Source organism: Bos indicus, chromosome X (assembly GCF_029378745.1).
Source record: "Bos indicus isolate NIAB-ARS_2022 breed Sahiwal x Tharparkar chromosome X, NIAB-ARS_B.indTharparkar_mat_pri_1.0, whole genome shotgun sequence".
Lineage (NCBI taxonomy): Eukaryota > Metazoa > Chordata > Mammalia > Artiodactyla > Bovidae > Bos > Bos indicus.
Genome location: NC_091789.1, coordinates 138,991,411 through 139,012,166, shown reverse-complemented (window position 1 = coordinate 139,012,166; position 20,756 = coordinate 138,991,411). Strand labels below are relative to the sequence as shown.

General features: G+C 39.6%; 1 non-coding gene across 1 annotated transcript; it reads right to left on the bottom strand.

The window, feature by feature from the left end:
- Positions 1-17,833: 17,833 nt before the first annotated feature.
- On the bottom strand, positions 17,834-17,940 carry LOC139181844 (U6 spliceosomal RNA). Its single transcript, XR_011565572.1, has one exon. It is a non-coding gene; the product is annotated as a U6 spliceosomal RNA (small nuclear RNA).
- Positions 17,941-20,756: the final 2,816 nt, after the last annotated feature.

The following is a 20,756-nucleotide window of genomic DNA, read 5'->3' as shown; positions in this document are numbered from 1 at the left end:
GGGGTTACATACTGCATATTTCCATTTATTAAAAAAACAAACAAACAAACAAAACTTTTAGAGTGATCAGTGGTTTGTCAGGGGAAAGTGTAGGTTAAGGGTTGACTATAAAGGAGCAGCATGATGGAATTTGGGGGGATTTTTTGCTGTTTATTCCTGATTGTAGTGGTTATAAGAGTCTATTCATTTAGAACTTCATGCCAAAACAAAAGTGAATTTCACTGTATGTAAACTTAAAAATAAAAAACAATTGTACTAACGCTGAACGTATGCATATTCCAGGATCCAAACATTCTACTTTTTGGTTTATAGCCAACATTTATTCACCCAAAGACATGCATGAAAGTGTTTGTTGTAATACTATTCACCATAGTTCAAATCTTAAAAAACGATACAAATGAATTTATTTACAAAAGAGAAATAGACTCACAAACATAGAAAGCAAACTTATGGTTAACAGAGGGGAAAGAGAGGGGAGGAGGGATAAACTAGGCGTTTGGGATTAACATATACACTCTGATATATACATATATAAAATAGATAAACAAGGAACTACTCTATAGCACAGGGAACTATACTCAAAATCTTATAATAACCTATGATGGAAAGGAATCTGAAAAAGTATAGATTTCTATGTATATATAACTGAATCACTTTGTTGTATATCTGAGACTAACACAACATTGTAAATCAACTATATTTCAAATTAATTAATTAAAAAATAGCCAACAATGTAATGGATAAATAAAATGTTGCATGTTAATCTAATGGGAGTTAATGAATTGCAACTACACATAATAATGTGGTCTACTCTCACAAATATAACACTGAATTTTAAGAAGGCAAATATTAAAGTGTGCATACTAGAAGGTTTCATTTATATGAAATCCTAAAGCAGGCAAACACTAAGGTGTTAGAAGTTGTGGTTAACATTTACCCTTGGTGGGCTCATGACTGAAAGGGGACACAAGTCCTATTGGGGTGATGGTAGTGCCCTACTTTCTTTCTTTCTTTTTGTTTTTTGGTAATGCTTTATTCTTTATCTGGGTGCTGTTGATATGGGTCTGCTCAGTTTGTAAAAATTCATCAAGCTGTGACCTTTTGATTAGTATACTTTATCTATGTTATACTTCAATATAACGGGAATATACATAGGGTGGGATGTATGGAGAGAGTAACATGTAAACATGTACATTACCATATGTAAAGTAGATAGCCAATGGGAATTAGCTGTATGACTCAGGGATCTCAAACCTGGGCTTAGTAACAACCTAGAGAGCTGTGATGGGGAGGGAGATGGGAGGGATGTTCAAGTGGGAGAGGACATAGGTAAACCTATGGCTGATCCAATGCTGATATTTGGTAAAAACAAACACAATACTGTAAAGCAATTATCCTTCAATTAAAAAGAAATTAAACAAAAGAATATCCCTGGTGTTCTGAGGATGAGGGTCACCGAAGCACCCGGCTTTAATCAGTCCTCTGTATGATCTCTCTTTTCATCTCCCACACTAGGTACAGGGACTTGGTTTCCTGTGTCACTTCAGCTGGCTGCAATTTCAGCGGTGATTTCAGGACAAGTGATTAAATGAATGTTGTTCAGAGTCCTTGCTGGTGGATCAGATGTAGTCAAGGCAATCATGTGTCACTGTACAATGCGTTCCCTAATGCCCAGAGAGCAGGCACAAATGGCCCTGGGGGAGGGCTTTCAGTGTGGTGCTTTTTCTCCAGAACTGTGAGTTTTGAAGTTTTTCTCTTGTAACAGGTAAACATCACTTAAAAATATTCTAAGACAATAAAAACTTGTCTCCCTAAGATAGGACCAAGACACGCTTCCTTTTTAAAAAATAGGTGGTCTCTTTGCCTTATTTCATAACCATGCTTTTTGCACTTGTGATTAACAAATGATCTCAGCATGGGGTAGAGGAACAGACACAGTGGTTGGAGTCTCTAAAATTGTAGAAAATTATAATGCAGACTACTGGACATTACAGGCTAGCGGGCATGTTTTACTTTTTAACATGGTTTTAAACCTCCTCCAAAGGAATACATCTACAAGTGGATTTTGTTAGGTGATGTAGGGTCCAACTCTAGCCTCTGGAAAAGCTGCCATGATTGGTACAAGAGCTAGAAAAAGGGCAGAGAGAGAATATAGTTGATAACAAGCTTGCTGCTGCTGCTGCTGCTGCTGCTAAGTCACTTCAGTCGTGTCCGACTCTGTGCGACCCCATAGACAGCAGCCCACCAGGCTCCCCCGCCCCTGGGATTCTCCAGGCAAGAACACTGGAGTGGGTTGCCATTTCCTTCTCCAATGCATGAAAGTGAAAAGTGCAAGTGAAGTCGCTCCATCGTGTCCGACCCTCAGCGACCCCATGTACTGTAGCCTACCAGGCTCCTCCGTCCATAGGATTTTCCAGGCAAGAGTACTGGAGTGGGGTGCCATTGCCTTCTCCAAAAACAAGCTTACCGAGCACTGAATACTTATAAAATTCCTGACTGTGTGTGTTGTGTACCTATATAGATATCTGACCATATATGTCTGTTTCCAAGTCTATATCTGTTATCCTTACACATATATACACATATAAGGATACATATGTACACATTTATTACATATATCCTTATTTAATCTTCTCAACAACCTTTGAGTATATTATGATCTGTTTTAAACATGATAATCTAAGAGTGAGATGAAGTAATTTGCCTTAGGTATGCACAGAAAACAACAGAGAAAAGATTTGAAGCCAGTTCGTCTTGGTTCCTGGTGATATATCAGGGGCTTTATGACCCATGTGGGCCTGGGAAATGAAACAATCCATTTTACAAAGGAGCACTTGAGCTGGGGTTTTCAGGATAATTTTGTTTCAGATCATTCAATAGGACTATGAAAAAAGGTAAAAGGCTGAAAACTGTGAGCCTTGATGTTTGCAACTGTGAAGACTTCAGTATGTTTGGGGGGGGGTGCGGGGAGAAATAAATCAACATGAGCAAAGCGCAAGGTCTGCCTGTGGTGATGGTGATGGGAAAAGGGAGATGCCCAGATTCCAGGGGGGAGGAGAGCAGGCTTGAACCCCAGCTAAGGCATATTGGCTCAGATGACCCCAATTTCCACCTTGGCATTGATAGAGGTGACTGAAACCCAAACGAAGCCATTTTATATTCTATTTGTGGTGCTATATACCTTTATCCCGAGCTTCTACCCTTTGAAGTGACAGACTTCTCTAAAATTAGCCAAATTAAATGTGAGTAAATCCCATATATGTGTATTGACCTCAGACATCATAACTCAGGTAGTTTTTGAATACTTGGATTCATTTTCCCCTCAATATTCAATGTATTTTTCACTACTTTCCATCCTTGAGATGTGTCCAGACAGTCATCGCAGCTAGAAGGCAAGCATAGATACTGATACTACTGTATTTGTCTTAGAATCTTGGAAATCAGTGATTGAACTGATCCTGCTTCCCAACATTATCTGCATGTCAGCACCAAATTATCATAAATCCAACATATTTCCCAAGTACATTTAGTTTGAAGGATTCAAACTGTTTTCTGGATTCTTTATTAACCCTCACAATATATACAGGAGGTACCCGCTCTCAAATGTCAGGCCCATTTTACAGATGGAGGATTTGAGCAGCTTAACCAAAGATGTGTCAGCTGCATACTCAAAGGAGTGCAGATCCAGCCCAGCCATGAGCCTGGGCCTGTTCATTCCTGGTTGTTGCTCTTTTTATTATTGAACGTGGCTTCTCTGGGTTTCACTCTGGTGCTGGTCTTTGGATGGTTACTAGGCAACTTGAGCTGTCACAGCCTGGCTGGTTCGAAATACCAGAGCATCAAAGTCCTATAAAAATGAGGCAAAATCTTCTCATTGTACACACATTAAATTTAGTTTAGTACAATGCCATTCCAGTGAGGATAGGCCAGGAAAAATGAAAAGCTTTGAGGAGCAACCAAACAGTGTGCATCTGATGGATTGGATTAATTTTGGGCTGATAATTATTACAGGTGTCAGCACACAGGAGAGATGAAAAGAAAGTAGAGCTGCTTGCTGTAGAGAACATCAAGCCCAAGGCACTCAAATAAATACTTATACCACATGGAAAGATGATGTAAAGGGGATGGTGAGGGGTCAAGGTGGAAGACAGAAATCATCCAATAACCCAGGTGACTTGATTTTGCCTGCTCTGAGCTTGCCTGGTGATTTCAAAACAGTGAAGCAAAAAGGTGAGTAAGAGGAGGAAAACAAGCTCTGTGCAGTCGTGTAGATCCACACAGGCCTGGTTATGGGAAGTGGGTTTTGTCTTTGGGGAAAGAGGAGGGTGTGAGACATGGTCCTGGGCCTTGCAAACAACAGCAGACCACAGGCCGGCAGCACAGTCCTTACATGTAGGCAGGGAGGGGTCGACTGAACCTCCAGCTTCCCATCGGCTCTGCATATGTTGCTGGCAGTGTTTTCACTCCAGTCTGTTTAAAGAGGGGGCATTTTGACCAGACCTCACAAGTAAGAAGTTCAAATTTTCTAAATTTGTAAAAGTGTGTCTACTCAAGTCTTATTATAAAACTATACTAATCAAGACAATGTGGTATGAGTGGAAACAATGAAAAAAAAACTATCCATGAAAAAACATATAGATTCAAGAAATATACTCAGACATCTATAGATGACTGATTTGCAACAGGGGTGCACAGAGAAAGAATAATCTTTTTCAGCAAAAGTTGCTGAAACAATTGGAAATCTGTATGCAAATATGTGAACTTTGAACAAGGCTTCACACCATCCCCTAAATTCACACAAAATACAGCATAGAGCTAAATGAAAAGTCTAAAACTATGAAAGTGCTAGAGGAAAATATACAACAAAAGTCCATGTGAGCATGGGTTCAACAAAGATTTCAGAGATATGACACCAAATAAATTTATAAAATAAAAATTAGATAAATTTCATTTCACCAAAATTAAAAACTTCTGCTCTTATTGTCAGAGAAGGCCCCATGGACGGAGAAGCTTGGTGGGTTGCAGTCCATGGGGTCGCTAAGAGCCAGGCACGACTGAGAGACTTCACTTTCACTTTTCACTTTTCACTTTCATGCATTGGAGAAGGAAATGGCAACCCATTCCAGTGTTCTTGCCTGGAGAATCCAGGGATGGGGGAGCCTGGTGGGCTGTCGTCTACGGGGTTGCACAGAGTCGAACACGACTGAAGCGATTTAGCAGCAGCAGCAGCAGCAGCTCTTATTGTATGTTAACTATACTTCAATAAAGCTGTTTAAAATAATTTTAAAAATTGTGTGGGACAATCAGTCCCTGAGATGTAATTCACGCCTGCCCGTGTGCTCCCTTCCCCAGCCCCACTCAACCTCACAGATAGGCAGAACTCTGTCAAAATGTGTCCGTTAAAACCCCTCTGATTCCATGTGGTTCTGCCCAGGGAGGCACTCTGACTATGCAATATCATCCTGATATCCTGCTGACAGACTGCAGAAGGGATTACAGACAAAGTAACTGCTGTCACAATTACAACTCATAAATAATAGCCAGTAGCTTATGCTTGCTCAAGAAAGAAACGCTGCTATTTTTCATTTCTTCAGAGTTCTAGCTAATGCAATAAGCCTTAAAAAGTAAAGAAAGTCAAAGTGAAGTCGCTCAGTCGTGTCTGACTCTTTGTGACCCCGTGGAGTGTAGCCTATCAGACTCCTCCGTCCATGGGATTTTCCAGGCAAGAGTGCTGGAATGGATTGCCATTTCCTTCTCCAGGGGATCTTCCTGACCCAGGAATCGAACCCGGGTCTCCTGCATTGTGGGCAGACGCTTTACCGTCTGAGCCACCAGTGTGGTAGTCATACTACCCTGATTTGCAAATGATATGATCATTTCCTAGAAAAACATCAGGCACAATTAAAAGTAAATTATTGGATTGCAGGTAAAATAATTTAGTAAGGTACTGGTTACCAGGACAAATATTTTAAAAATCAATTCATTTACTAGTAGAAACCAGATAGAAATGAAAATGGGAAAAAAAATCCCATATTACATGTATTGTTAATACATCCTATTAACAATAGAGACAAAAGCTACAAAATATACAGGGGAAAATTTAACAAAGAAATGTAAGATTTATTTGAGAGAGAGTTATAAATTTTATTGAGCAACATAAAACAAGACCTGAATATAGAGATATACCATGCTCCTGGATAGAAAGTCATAATGTAATAAAAATGTTAATCCTTTTCAAATAAATATATCAATCTCATATAATTTCAATCATAAACAAAACAGGCTTTCTTTTTAAATTTAAAATAATTTAAGAATGTATAGGAGCTTCCCAGGTGGCGCTAGTGGTAAAGAACCTGCCTGCCAGTGCAGGAGACATAAGAAAGAAGGGTTCGATCACTGGGTTGGGAAGATCCCCTGGAGAAGGACATAGCAACCCACTCCAGTATTCTTGTCTGGAGAATCTCATGGATGGAGGAGCCTGGCGTACTGCAGACTGTGGGGTTGCAAAGAGTTGGACACGCAAAAAGAATGCATTTAATAAAATAAAGTATGCAATTTGCCAAGAATGTTTTTGAGACGGTAGTAAATAAGGAGAGATGTATCCTCCCTATTATTAAAAATTATTGTAATCCAGAATCTTCTTCTCAGGGCTTGCTTCTGGGGAACCCAACATGATACAGTTATGAACAGTCTGTCCCTCAACCATATTTTAATGGGGATGCCAGAATTCAATTTCAACACTGGCTTTTATACAGGTAAGAGAGCATGAAAGGAAAGTGAGTTTAAGCTTTTTAAAGCTATGTCATTGGCCAACTGGGTCTCAGATGGGCTATGGACCCAGGAAGCAGTCCCTATGATCCCTTTCCCGTTGTCTTTTACCTGGGCTCTGCTTTTTAAACATTTGCCTTTGTGACCTGGTCCTCTTTCTTGGCTGGATCACTTGGCTTGTTTCTCATCCAGCACAGCTCCTCCCCATTTTGTTTGTAATTCTGTGAGCTGGCACCCCTCCTGGTGCTTTGTTCTAGCTTGGCCACCTTTATGTCCCACTTGGTTCTGGCCCAAGATCCAGCACTTTTTCTCCCTTGCCCCATTCCTACAGGCAGTTCCAAAATTCTAGATTTAGTCACAGACTCATTCACAATCTTCCTCCTCCTTCCCTGGAGAAAACTGCCTCCAGTGGATTCTGACAGGTGGCTAGACTCTGAGTGATTTGGAGTCTGGGGCCATGTCTTATTTAGCTGTCAGGCACTGGTACTGTTAGTATCACTATAGTTGTATTACCTTGTTACTACCACGGTCTAAGTGGCTTAAACAACAGAAATTCATTTCCTCATGTTTCTGAAAGGTAGAGGTCCAAGATCAAGCTGTCAGCAGGTGTGGTTTCTTCTGAGAGCTTCTCTCCTGGGCTAATAGACGGCCATCTTCTCCTGTGTCTTCACGTGGTCTTTCCTCTGTGCATGTCAGTGTCTTCTCTGACACTGACATCTTCTCTTCTTATAGGGACACCAGTCATACTGGACTATGGCTAACCCCAATGATCTCATGGAACCTTAATTACCTCTTTAAAGATGCTATCTTCAAGTAGTTCCATTCATAGTTTCTTCAGTGATGCTTACTGTCTAGCCAGTAAAGATATAGGGTGGTAAGAGAGGAGTTCAGTGAATGACCTGCTGACTTAAGCAGTTGACAGGAATGTTCTAATTCCTGAAATCCTCTGGAAAGGAAAGGATTCCAAGCATGAGCCTCCTGAAGGAGCTTCTCCATCACTCCATTTGCTGAATGATTAGTATCTCTTTCCAGTGGGTACCACAATCAGGGTATGACACTCCTGAAGTCCAAGCTATCTAGCATGTCAGCGTGTCCTGTGTATTATGTGTCTCCCAGGAAATGCTTGCAACTGACTTACATGGAACTAGCACTCTCCCTCTTGCTCAATTCCTGGATGCAACGCTTTCCTTCTCTTGTGTGGCCGTGACTCACCTACTTTCAGTATTATCTGCAGTGCCAACAGCCGGCATTCTGCAAGGAGACAGCGTGGGGGCAATGCACCCATCTCTGATCTGGGCTTTGTTCTCCTCCATTCTGCCACTGAACTTGAAAACAGGGGTTCTGGACACCGGCTGTGCATGAAAACCACCGGGGGGAGGCTTTTTAAAAAACCATCAGTGTGATTCAATATCCACAAATCAATCAACACTCTATACCACATTAACAAAATGAAAAAAAAAATCACTCGATCATCTCAATAGATGCAGAAAAGGCATTTGACAGAATTCAACATCCATTTATGATTAAAACTGACCAAAAAGTGAGTATAAAGGGAACATACCTCAACCTAATATAGGCCATATATGACAAACCCACAGGTAACATAACACTCAATTGTGAAAAGCTGAAAGCTTTTCCTCTAAGATCAGGAACAAGACAAAAATATCCACTATTGCCACTTTTCTTCAACATAGTATTGGAGGACCTAGCCATAGCGATCAGACCAAGCAGAGAGAGAGAGAAAAGAAAAGGCATCCAAAAAAAAAAATAAATAAAAATAAAAAAAATAAAAAAAATAAAAGGCATCCAAATAGGAAAGGAAGAAGCAAAGTTGCCACTATTTGCAGATGACATTATACTATATACAGAAAATCCTAAAGATTCCACCAAAAAGCTATTAGAACTAATAAATGAATTCAGTAAATTTGTAGGATACAAAATCAATATATGGAAACCTGTTGCATATCTATACACTAATAGCAAACTATCAGAAATTAAGAAAGCAATATCATTTATGATTATATCAAAAAGAATAAAATAACTAATAGCAGAATAAGATATTTGCAAATGATATGTCCAATAAGGAGTCAATATCCAAAATATATAGAGAACTCATACAACTCAAAATAAAAACCCCAAACAATTCAATTAAACATGAGCAGAGGACCTGAATAAACATTTATCCAAGGAAGACATACAGGGAACCAACAGGCATGTGAAAAGATTCTCAACATCACTAAATCATCAAGGAAATACAAATCAAAACCACAAAGAGATATCACCTCACACCTGTCAGAATGGCTCTTATCAAAAGATAAAAATAACAAGAGATAGAGAGGGTGTGAAGAAAGGGGAACCCTCATGTACTGCTTCTGGGAATGTAAACTGGTACAGCTATTAATACTATGGAACCATAATACTATAGAAAACAGTGTGATCGTTCCTCAAAAAATTAAAAATAGAACTACCACACAATCTGGCAGTTCCACTTCTGGGTATTTATCCGAAGAAAAGGAAAACTAACTATAATTCAAAAAGATACATGCACCCCTATGTTCATAGCAGCACTGTTCACAGCAGCCAAGACATGGGAACAACCTAAATGCCCACCGATAGATGAATGGATACAGATGTGGTACATACATACAATGGACTACTACTTGGCCATAAATAATAATGAAATAACGTCATTTGCAGCAACATGGATGGACCTAGGGGGTATTATGCTAAGTGAAATAACTTGGCTATACAAAGACAAATACCATATGATTTCATTTACATGTGGAATCTAAAAAACAAATAAAACAAAATAGGAAAAGACTCATAGATACAGAGAACAAACTGGTGGTTGCCAGAGGTGAAGGGGTCAGGGGTTGGGCAAATTAGGTGAAGAGGATTTAGAGGTACAAACTTTCAGTTACAAAATAAGTCACAAGGATGTAATTTATAGCAAAAGGAATACAGTCAATAATACTATAATAACTTTGTATGGTGACAGATGATCACTAGACTTATTGTGATCAATTCATAACATATTTAAATGTTAAGATATGGTGTACACCTGAAACTAATATAATATCATACGTGGACTATACTTGAACCAAATTTTTTAAAATAACAATAAAAGTTATCAATGTCAGGCTACATCCCTGATCAATCAGGTTGGCTTTAGAGGTGGGGCACAGACACCCCTGTTTTCTCAAGCTCTCAGCGAGATTTCATGTGCAGCAGAGTGGAGAATCATCACTTTGATCTGGATCTCACTTTCCTCATCTGTAGAAAAAGATGTTGGAATCTGATGACTCCCAACACAGTGTGCTACGAGCTACAATCCTAAATTCTATTTCAAAATTACCAGGGCACATCCCCCTCCAACATTTCTTCCACTGTTATAGCTACTAAGATTTTCTTCCCTATGGCATGATTACAACATCACTGATGTCTCTCTCACTATTTAAGGCTTGGTATAAAGTGAAGTGATTTTTCCCTCTAAAGAAACTAAAAGTGAAAGGGCAAAAATATAACTCTGTGTTTACTGAATGGGAAGAAAACTACTATGATCTCTCACATGCTAGCTGAACTTGAACACTCTATGGTGTGAAGTTCAATGCCATTTCATGTCTCTAATCGCATCCCTTGAGCACAGAGGTCTGAGTAGCATCACTGCAGCTGGAGAGAGCAGGAAACACACAGAATTGAGCCAAACCAGTTTTTTGTTTTTTGAAAAAGAACATGTCTGGGACTCAAAAAAATAGTTCAGATCAGAATCTACCAAGTAAGCCTAGAATAGATACGAGTAGGCAGATGAGCAGAGCAGAGGCCACAAGGTTCTCCCCGCAGGCCAAACGCTGAGCACTTTGGTGGAGTTATCAAATAAGATGCTAAAATTCCATGCTCGAGTTACTTAATAAAATCCTCCTTGGATGATATGTAACAGGTCTTCTTAAGGTAAAACTAAGTGGTGAGAATAATTTAGATATACTGATCAACAGTGGTCTGAAGAGACTCTTTCTAACTATTTGAAAAATGAATTAAAAGAAAATTATCCTCTGCTAATCTGATAGGTCCAAGCACTCAGGTCATGGACTGCATGAGGGATAAAATCTGTAGTTGACCTCCATCAGCCGAGATACAGTGTTTTCCAAAATTGTCAGTACTGAAGAGAAAAGCTGATGGAATGAAGCTCTGACAAAAGTCTGTGTGTGGGTCTAAGATCTTCCAGAATGTATGAGAAGCTTAACAGACTGATTAGGAAAATAGCCAGCAGTTATTGCAATTTGCATGGACAGCAAATGGCACTCAGTGACATCTTCAATGATTCCATGTGATCAGACCCCAGAGGGGAAAATAAAATCAAGGCTAGATAGAGGGTTTTGTCCACGACAGACAGAAGCAAGCAGACAGAATGCATCTATCTGAGTAAGAATCAGAAAGCTTGGGATCAGAAGGCATAATTGAGAAAGCTAGGCTCAAAGACCGGGCTCCAAAGGTTGAAGGACTCTGTGAGACTCTAAAGTGAGATAGAAACTTACTCAGGATTCTAGCAACAAAAAGAGAGCGGTTGGTAAAGAAACATCTGGGCATCAGGGGCTTTCTGATAGGGTGACCAACTGTCCTGGTTTGTCTTGGACTTTCTCAGTTTTAGCACTGAGTCCTACATCCAGGGCAATCTCTCAGACTGAGGATAATGGGGACAGTATAATACCCTATGGAGAAGGCAATGGCACCCCACTGCAGTACTCTTGCCTGGAAAATCCCATGGGCAGAGGAGCCTGGTGGGCTGCAATCTGTGGGGTTGCAGAGTCGGACACAACTGAGTGACTTCACTTTCACTTTTCACTTTCCTGCATTGGAGAAGGAAATGGCAACCCACTCCAGCGTTCTTGCCTGGAGAATCCCAGGGACAGGGGAGCCTGGTGGGCTGCTGTCTATGGGGTCACACAGAGTCGGACACGACTGAAGTGACTTAGCAGCTGCATAATACCCTACAGCTGTATAATACTGAGCCCAAACCAGTGGTTTTCTGAGTAAAAGGCGGCCTATTTTACAGAAGATGTAAAACGACTCAGCTGATTTCAAGGCAAATGTCATAGAAGGGCTAGGGGATCAAGAATGCTCCTTATAGCTACCATACCAGACCATGGGGCCTTTTAATCCTTTCATCTCTTTGGATTTCAGTTTCTTTATCAGCAAAATGATTACTTGGCTTTCAATCATTTTTATTTTCCTCTTTTAAGAGCAGCAGAATCATTTCTTCAAATGAAATCTTAGCTAGAAAGGAATATATCCGGGAGCTAATGCAGAGCCACTGAGTTGGAAGTCAGGTTGGGGACCTATAACTCTGACCACTTTTCTCTACACTCAACCTTACCCACTTTTTACCAGACAGCCCCTGATACATCTGTGTGGAACCTATACTGCTCTGAAGAACAGACCTTTAAAATCACCAACTGGATGAGCATCAAGTTCTCTCTGGGTCAGAAATTCCATGATGCCTTGGCCACCTGCAACATTACCACTGTTTTTCAGAACTGGATTAGCTGCCCCTCTTTTTCAGAGTCCTGGCCTCAATATCTCTTTCTCTCCAACACATACACTAGTCAGAACACAGTCAAGGAATCAGCTCAGTTGGGCTTTGCTTATTCTCCAAGTCAAATAGTGTACAGAAAAGATCATGTCTGGATTGCAGGAATATGGGCAGCTGATTGCTTGTGGTGTGTCTGTATGTGTGCATGTGTGAGAGTGCCTTTCTATATTTTCTATAACTTGAATGTAATACTTATCTCTGGGGCTCGGACATGTTTTCACGTGGGCTATTACATTTGACCTACTATCTCCCCCTGCTCAGAGACTTTTTCCTTGGCCCCTCCCCTTTGTCTTACATCCCTACTTTGACAATGCACTTTCCTACTTTAGCTTGCAATGTGAGTTTCTATTATTAGCTTCAATGTCCCCTGCTTTCAGGGGACTGATCCAGCCCTAAGACACCACACTTGCTTTCCAGTGGGTATCTCCAGGTGCTAATAACCTGGTGAAGTCCTCTTGTTTACCTGAAAATAGCTTAGCAGTCACTCCCAGCCATAGGGGGTGACCTACTCCCAGTTCTGTTGTGTTTTACTGTAAAGAGGATGTTCTGATGAAGAGGAGACAAGTTCTTCAATTTGTGGACTCTAAATAGTACACTATTTGGTCTCCCTGAGGATAAAGACCCTTCAATTGAACCTCTAACGGTGCCAAAGGATGTGTTCTTCCCTCTGCCATGTAAAGTGTTGTGGATAGATGTTGATGACCTTATTGCCTTAAAAGAACCAGGACCACTGAGTTATAGTGAGATCCAGATAGTATGTTGGAAGGTGGTAGAATAATCAGGTGACAGCTGTTAATAAGTTTCTTTTTTACTGGGGTAGCTGCTTATGAGGAACATTCCATACCCTGGCAGCCAACTCAGTTTCAATCATTCTTATCTTCAGTCACCTAGTACCTGACTCATGTCTGACCTGGTTCTCCTGGTCTTTTGCTTCCAGTATTATAAGTAACAATAGTTTATTATAAGTAATAAAAATTTATTATTATAAGTAATAATAAATTATTATTATAAATTTACTTCCAATTTATGCCCTTGGCCTATTGGATCCAATCCTTCTTGGTGTCATTATCTGTCAATAACCCTTGCATATTACAAACTATCCAACCTTGCTCCATGCTGATCCTTAAGGAAAGATGGTGGTGGACAGATGTGACTCAGGAAGAAATATTTCACCAATGATTGATTTTGAGACTTTCAGCCTATAACCTAAACTCTCTAAACCTCATTTTCCATATGCAAAACAGAAAAGAAGAACTGCCGCATAGGATTGTTGTGAAGACTAAATTTTGATATTTATCAAATATTTGGCATAATGCCTACCCACGAAAAGGTGTTACCTATTATATAGAACAGGGCTAATGAAACTGCGATTTATGGACCAGGGCTAGTTTTTTCATTGCTGGTCTGTGATGGAAAAAGGAGTACAAAAATTGAGAGTTACCATTCAGAAACTTTTAGACTAGAAAATTCCTTTTTAAAAATGATTCAATTTCCAAGTCTATTTAGAGAAGCCCTGATACAAACAAGACCTCAGTTGAAGAAATATCTGATGTACAGTTTCGCATACTGCCGGCCAATTACCTTCATGGTATTGTTGATCCTTGAAAGTCCTCCTGTAACACCATTACATTTGCGAAGAACTTTTTTCCCTTTTCTGCTCATTTGTTGGTGTCTGTTAAAAAAACACAAATGAACATTAACATTTGTTCAAAACATAACTCAGAAAATCTGTTTCAAAGCATGCAGGACGCATTCCAAGGCCGATTGGCATTTCTGATTTGTGTTACCCATGCCATTTCCCAAAGCTGTCAGGGGATAATTAAAAGTCAGAGGGGAAATTTAATTCTCTTCATATTAAGGTATAGTGGCGGTAGTAGAGAGAAAGCATTAACGTTTCCAAGGCAGGAGGAGAGGAGAGCTTGATTAAATCCAAAGCAAACAATCAATCCTAGGCGTGTGCTGTGGTCACTTTATCCATTGGCTTCAGGACAAGAGTGGCATTCAGAGCACAGTCTTTTTCAAGGCATTGGCACCAGGCCATTCCTGAAGCACAGTCATTATGGAGACATTTAATTAGTGCATTTTGCATGATTGCCTATGGCCACAGGCGGGACAATGTGCCATCTAGCCCTTTTTAGGGTCAACTGATGGCTGGAGAGGGGGCTAGCCTCCAAAGTCATGGTAAATTTGGTGAGGTTAGAGACTCCATATTACTCCCAGTTTTTAAAATATATTCCATGTCCAGAATAGAGCCTGGAACATAGTAGGCACTCAATAAAATATTTGTTGGATGAATACATAACTCCAAGGTCGCCAAAGCTAGAATCCCTCCAGAAATCTGGTTCCACTCACCATGTCTGGTTCGAATAAATGACTGAAACAGGATTCAAACATAACCATAGAGTTCAAGGCTCATTCTACTATAGCATGCGGCAGAGATGACATCAGAAACAATTGCCATGCCCTCCATAAATGCTGTGGCCCCACAATGCCCCCCTCCCCAGACTCCATGGGACTGAGTTACCCCTTACTGCTCTCACTCTTCCCTAAAGCGGGGGATATAGTGGTGCCTCTTAAGCTTATTACCATGAGAATAGAATTGGACCCTTCTCCTATGGGCAAATAGGTCCTCCCTCTATCTTCCTCTACAGAATGTGTTCTGGCCATGTCTTGAAGAACCTAAGCTGACTCTCAGGAGTACGAAAGGAGACATTACTGCAATAGATTGAAGTATAAAGCCAAAGTGGAATCTGGTACTAAAAATCCATTCCAGTCTCATCTTTATCCTCCCTGTTTCAACAGCCTCATGTACTATATGACCCTTGAGCATCTTTCACTTGAATTTTTTAAAATACAGCAAGAGAACTAACAACAGTGTTTAGTTTAAGTAAACATGAAAGCACTTTCCAAGTAAGTTGACCTCCTTTCTTTGATCAGCCAAAAAGAATGTCTAAGATGAGCTCTATGCTGTACCCTGAAGGTTGAAAAATTCAGACTTTGTTATACTGAGAAAGCAAAGGACTTGCAGACTCATAAACTCTGAGTCCTTTTGTTTGTCATCAATAATCTAATTTAGTGGCTTTAGAAAGGGATGCTGAGGACTTAAAGGGTTAAGAATTGGGTTCAGGAGAAAAATAGGGATGAAAGCATTGGTTAAGATTGGAAGAAAATAAGAAAGGCTAGAAAGGAAAAGAAGCAAATCAAGAAATAATGAGCTAAAATTTCAAATCTTGCTCCTAACTAATGCCTCTTTCTGGACTAAAAGCTATGAAAAGTATAAAGAATGAATTTCTCTGTCATCTTTACATGCAATATGTCTTACACCTAATTAAATAATATTAATTTAAAATCAAGTGCAAAGTCATAATACAGCATAGAAAACATGTACTAAAGCTGATAAGGAAGAAGAGCAAGTACCTTGCAAAACAGTTCCCAGGAACTCTGTGTGTGTGTGTTTGAGTGTGTATGTGTGTGTGTGTATGTGTGTGTGTCCTTTCTGTTCATGTACTTTAACTGATATAAATGATACATTTTTCTTCATCTGCAATTTTTATGTTATGATTTTTAATTTTTTAGTCTTTCCTCTTTTGTTTATCCATATTTTTTGTTTTGTGCTATAAAAGTTTGGTTTGCAACTTTTCTATCCATTTCTTATTGAGGTATACTTAACATACAACTATGTGTCCAACTTCATGTGTCCAACATAATAATTCAATATTTACACACACTGTGAAATGATCACCACAATAAGTCTAGGTAACATCTTTTACCATACATAGTTACAACATTTTTTTCTTATCATGGGAATTTTTAAGATCCACCCTCTTAGCAACTTGCAATACAGTATTATTATTATAATAGCAAATATGTAATATACTAGTGTTAACTATAGACACCTTGCTGTATATTTTATCCCCATGACTTATTTATTTTATAACTGGAAGCTTGTAGTTTTGACCTCCTTCACCCATTGCCTCCTCCCCCCACTTCTGGAAACCACCAATCTATTCTCTGTATTCATGAACTCGTTTTTTTTTCAATTCCACATGTAAGTGACATCATATGGTATTTGTCTTTCTCTGTCTGACATTTCACGTAGCATAATGCCTTCAAGGTCCATCCTTATTGCTGCAAATGGTAAGATTTCATTCTTCTTTATGCCTGAATAATATTCCATTGTATATTTTCTATCCATTTTCAATTGAGATATAAATCACACATCATAAAATTCACCCTTTTGATATACACAATTAAATGGCCTTAGCATATTTGCAAAGTGTTGCAACTATCACTACTATCCAACTCAAGAATATTTTTAGCACTCACCAAAGCCCCATGGTGATGGACAGGGAGGCCTGGCGTGCTGCGATTCATGGGGTCACAAAGAGTCGGACACGACTGAGCGACTGAACCGAACTGAACTGAACTGAAAGCCCCATATGCATTAGCAATCACTCCCCATTTTCCTCTCTCCTAAGTTGCTGGGAAACACTCATCTATTTTCTATCTCTTTGAATTTGGCTTCAAAAAAAAAAAAAAAAAGCCACTAGCAAATTTCTGCTCAGTTTGGAGGGGGCTGATGGAATAAATATTCCAACTCACTTTGCTTCCCAACTCCGATCTCCTGCTGATGCCTATTGGCTGAAATCACCTGGAAACCAGTTGTCAATAAAACCTAATTTGTGTAGCCCATTGTCAACAGTCTCCAGAAGCTGGAGGGACACACAAGGAAAAGAGAGTGCCCAATGGCCCTATAGATTCTTGATGAGGAGATACTGGGAAGAGAATGGATTGCCAGACGGAAATGGAAAGTAGGTGTATGAAATCCTGGTGCAAAAAGCTATGACTCCATGGTGAAAGGACATGCCCCTGAGGATAATAGGTCTGTTCAACACAGTGGAATCAAGGGGTCTTAAGTCCACATTAAGATTGCTTTCAATGTCCTTATATATTAAATATTAAAAGATTAATCATGGCAGCCTTTCATTTCAATTTTTAAGTGGCTTCTGGAGACCAAAGAAAATGATTTACCATCCATTATTCACATTTTATTTTCATTTTTATCTGTATCAATGTGACTTTGTATACATGACACTGACAATTGCATTTACCCTTTCTTTATGGTAACCTATAAATAAACAGAAAAGCTTATTTTCTAAATATATGATGGGAGCCTGTGCAACTAGATTTTTCTAGTATTTACTTAAAAACTGATTTAGTTTTACAATATAATTTGGCCTTATCTTGAAAGCACTGCATTCCATAACAAAAACAGTTTTCCTTAAAAGGAGAAAGAAAAATGGTTACTCAATTGTTTCCATCTCTTTAGTTGATTACATTTCTTGGTGTGCTGGTCAAGAAGCAAACACAACTCAGTATTTTCCAGAGTCAGTCTTATGATTACATTAAATTATCTCTAGCTCTCTTCACAAATTTTTCTCTGACAAGAAAATCTTTCCTTTGTGTCAATTTTTTTAAAAAAATATGGAACGCTTGACGAATTTGCGTGTCATCCTTGCGCAGGGGCCATGCTAATCTTCTCTGTATCGTTCCAATTTTAGTATATGTGCTGCTGAAGCAAGCACCCTTTGTGTCAATTTAATTCTCCCCTCATTCATATTTAGCAATTGATCCAAGTCATTTGGCATGATTATTCAACATGCTTTTATTATTAAAGTTAGGAACTTTAAAGTTGAATTAGGTTTTCTTTTCAGAAGCTCATATGATAATTTCCCATCTGAAAAATAATAGGATCTTGCTTTCTTCACCTACAAATATTTTGTATACACTATCCATCATCAATGAAAAATATCTTTTTTTCCATGTTTTCCTAAACTAATGTGAAACACTGAATACAAATTATAATCCTCTCCTTGTGCTCAGTTGCTCAGTCATCCGACTCTTTGAGACCCCACGGACTATAGCCAGCCGGGCTCCTCTGTCCATGGGATTCTCCAGGCAAGGATACTGGAGTGGGTTGCCATTTCCTTCTCCAGGGGATTTTCCCCTGACAGAGAGGTTGAACTCACATCTCCTGAATTGGCAGGCAGATTCTTTACCACTGAGCCACCTGGGAAGGCCACCATCCTCTCCTCAGAATTAAGTAAACTATTATATATAAATGGCCTCATGTGACTGTGATAGTGGAAGCATTTATTCAAGAATAACAATAGCTTACATAGCTGGAGTCCTCAAAGTTTATATGGCCCACTAACCCAAACAGGGGTGGTAGACAAGGAAGGTGACACATCTCCTATTTTATTGAATGGAAAATGGAGTGCAGAGTAATTTGTCTATGATTTTAGAGCTAGTAAGCAGGAACTAGAATTTGGATATCCATCTTCTCAATTCTCAATATCACGTGCCATAAATGTACAAGCCTGGAGGGAAATAAGGTTTATGACTGACCCACATGTTTTTTTGAAGGTTCTCTTAATGGAGACTCCATCCATTTTTTCCATCCAATTTACCAGGATTTCCCATCATTTATGTATCCTAGATCCATCCATGGCTACTATATGACTGTCCTAAAACACAGAGATAAACCATCTCTGGCATATTTTAGACAACAGACTTTATATTCTTGAGGGCAAGAATTACATCGTCCTTTTACATTCTTATATGAAGTGAACTAATTCCAGCATCTTGGTCTCTGAGAACCTGGAGTTAAGTGGTGGAGTGGGGTGAGAGGAGGAAGAGAGGGAAAAGGGAAGGATGATGAGGAGGAGGAGGTGAAGAGAAACTTTTGATGACTATGTTGAATACATTAATCCTATTTAACTTTTTTCCCCCTAGCATTTAATAACTTGTCAGGATGCCCCTCTGACTTTCTACTTCCTTTATTAACTCTGCTCGTCTTCATCTTAAATTTTCTTTCTGTTCTAATCCAGTGGGGTGTCATAGTGTAGCTTTAATCCAGATGATATGGGTACTATTCCTGGCTCTCTGTAGTAAGATTTTTTTTCACTTTAAAACTTACTTTTGTCTCAAATTAACATTTGTTGTTGTTGTTGTTCAGTCACTAAGTCGTGTCTGATTCTCTGTGACCCCATGGACTGCAGCATGCCAGGCTATCGTGTCCTTCACTATCTCTTGGAGTTTGCGAAAATTCATGTCCCTTGAGTCAGTGATACTATCAAACCATCCCATCCTCTGTCACCCCCTGTTCCTCCTGTCTTCAATCTTTCCCAGTGTCAGGGTCTTTTTTATGAGTCAGTTCTTCATGTCAGGTGGCCAAAGGATTAGAACTTCAGCATCAGTCCTTCCAATGAATGTTCAGGGTTGATTTCCTTTTGGATTGACTGGTTTGATCTTCTTGCTGTCTAAGGGACTCTCAAGAGTCTTCTCCAGCACCACAACTTGAAAGCATCAATTCTTCAGTGCTCTTCAGCCTTCTTTATGATCCAACTCTCACATCTGTACTGGAACAACAATAGTTTTCATTATATGGACTTTTGTTGGCCAAGTGATGTATGGCCTAGAGGTTTTCCCTACTTTCTTCAATTTAGGTCTGAATTTTGCAATAAGGAGTTCATGATCTGAGCCACAGTCAGCTCCTGGTCTTGTTTTTGCTGACTGCATAGAGCATCTCCATCTTTAGCTGCAAATAATATAGTCAGATTTCGGTATGACCATCTGGTGATGTCCATGTGTAGAGTCGTCTGGGTGTTTGTTATGACCAGTGTGTTCTCTTGACAAAACTCTGTTAGCCATTGCCCAGACTAACTCTGTTAGCCTGTTACTCCAGGTAGCTCCTGACTTCCTACTTTTGTATTCCAATCGCCTATGATGAAAAGATAATCATTCAGTTGTGTACGACTCTTTGCGAAAACACAGACTGTAGCCTGCCCGGTTCCTCTGTCCATGGAATTCTCCAGGCAAGAGTACTGGAATGAGTTGCCATTTCCTTCTCCAGAAGATCTTCCCTACCCAGGGATCAAACCCAGGTCTCCTGAATTGCAGGCAGATTCTTTACCAACTGAGACACTGGGAAATCCCATCTATGATGAAAAAGGACATCTTTTTTTGGTGTTAGTTCTAGAAGGTCATGTAGGTCTGGATAAAACTGGTACTGATATTATTTATTCATATTTACCAATCTATATAGCAATTTCTATGTTCACTACTTTTACTTGTATCTTATACCTTCCTTCTGCAGTCATTTTCTCTTTTTTTGAAATACTATTTACCTCTAAATTTTACTTCTCTTTTATCTCTTTTTTAAATACACACACACACACACACATTTGGCTGACTGGGTCTTCAGTACAGTTCAGTTTGTTGCATCAGTCGTGTTTGACTCCTTGTGACCCCATGGACTGCAGCACGCCAGGCTTCCCTGTCCATCACCAACTCGTGGAGCTTGCTCAAACTCATGTCCATCGAGTCGGTGATGCCATCC